The 1,773-nt window shown below is 49.4% G+C and overlaps 1 pseudogene; it reads right to left on the bottom strand.

Annotated features, from left to right (window-relative positions):
* Positions 1 to 706: 706 nt before the first annotated feature.
* LOC133373598 (5S ribosomal RNA) lies at positions 707 to 825 on the bottom strand (annotated as a pseudogene).
* Positions 826 to 1,773: the final 948 nt, after the last annotated feature.

The following is a 1,773-nucleotide window of genomic DNA, read 5'->3' as shown; positions in this document are numbered from 1 at the left end:
AGGGTTTGTGCACCAAGGCAGACACGGTGTCACACTTCCTGTATTTGAGCAAAAAATTAAATGTTTCAAGTGGAATCTTTCAGAAATCACAGTTCCCTCACATGTCCTGGGCTTGTGCAAATAACTGACAGCCAAAATGACTCTCAGTTACCTCTTGGGAAATTGTGCTCTATCTAGGAACACACACAAAGTCAGACCATTGGTACACCCAGCTCTGTATTGTTCACATTAGCCTTCCTCAATCTGGTACCCCACAGATGTTGGCAGATTCCAGCTTCTCCCCATCATCCCTGACCATTGGGCACCACTTTAGGGATGTCTGGTTGAGCCTGACAGCTGGCAGTGGCTGCCCTGTCTTGGCCTTGACAAGAAGCCCATGGAAAGTGCCAAGCAAGCAACCTGCTCCAACCAGCTCAAGAACTGGACTGAAGCCTTTCATTCCTTCAGGTCTACACCGCCCTTCCCAGATCCTGCTTCTTTCCTGAGGGGTGGAAGGCCTTAAATTTATCTGTTTCGAATACTTATAGCCTCCTGAGAGACTCTCAAAGCAAAGATTCTCAAGATAAAATCACACTAAGTTCTAGTTTTGTTATATGCCTTCAAGTTGATTACGACTTATGCCGACTCTATGAATCTTTTTTGGATATATTCATAGGGTTTTCATGGTCAGAGGTATTGAGAGGTGGCTTACCATTGCCATCCTCTAAGCCTACGGCACCCGGTATTCCCAGGCGGATTCCCATCCCAGTACTAACCAGGCCTGACCCTGCTTAGCTTCCGAAATCAGACAAGATTGGGCATGTTCAGGGTAGTATGGCCGTTGACTCAGTTCTGGTACAGGAACTGAAATGACATGGGGTCCATGTGGAACAGAGATGATAGATGAAATTTCCTGCCCTCGTCCATCTCCTTGCTTGGTGTCACACCAGGCAGGGCTTCCCACCAGAGCTCCTCAGGGGCAAGGGGGTGGGGCTGAGCAGCTGGATCTCATTCAGCCCACAAGGAAAGTAAGTCTTCCCTTGTGGGCACTTGGTAGTTTATGGGGCCGGCTTCTGCCTTGGAGCCTAAGCAATGGTCCTCCACTTGGCCAGTTCCCTCCATGCTTGCTACCTGTGCTAAAGGGCCACCAAAGAGATGCGAAGAGTCCTTGATGTGGAGAGGGATGGAGCCTCAGAGTGTGCAGGATTTCAGGGTGTGGACTCCAGAGATCCTTCTCTGTATCAGAGTCAGAGCCCAGGCTGCTGCTCAGGCTGTTGGCCCTGATAGAGGTTCTGTGGGGTTTCAGATTCCCAGCCCTATCTGGAAACACCAGGGACTGAGCCTGGGAGCATCTGAATGCAAAGCAAGTGCTGTACCATTGAGTCACAGCCTTTCCCTGAATCACACACATGGCAAAGGAACACCATATTTCCTTGGGCACTATAGCAGCCTGAACCTATAATCAAGAGGGGCTAATCAGTGGCTCTCCAGACAGTCGTGTAGTGGCAAATTCAGAAGTGCAGGATCCCTTCATGATAGTCACTTCCACACCCCCTCGCTTGCTCTTGTTCATCATCTCCACATTCCTCAGTCCTTCCTTGTGTGAACCTTCTCCGACAACAAGACATCCCTAGAAGCCAATCAGCATGAAAGAGGAGTGTGTTAGCTGTGGAGAAGAGTCTTCTCAGTGGCTGACTCATCTCCTTTCACTCTGATTGGCTCCAAGCAGCAGGAAAGGATAAGGAAGCATGTTAGAAGACTCTTCTCAGTGGCTAACACAGTCCTCTTCTATGC

This window comes from Rhineura floridana, chromosome 19 (genome assembly GCF_030035675.1).
Source record: "Rhineura floridana isolate rRhiFlo1 chromosome 19, rRhiFlo1.hap2, whole genome shotgun sequence".
Lineage (NCBI taxonomy): Eukaryota > Metazoa > Chordata > Lepidosauria > Squamata > Rhineuridae > Rhineura > Rhineura floridana.
Note: the sequence above shows the minus strand (reverse complement) of the source record. Positions and strands in the feature narration are given on the sequence as shown.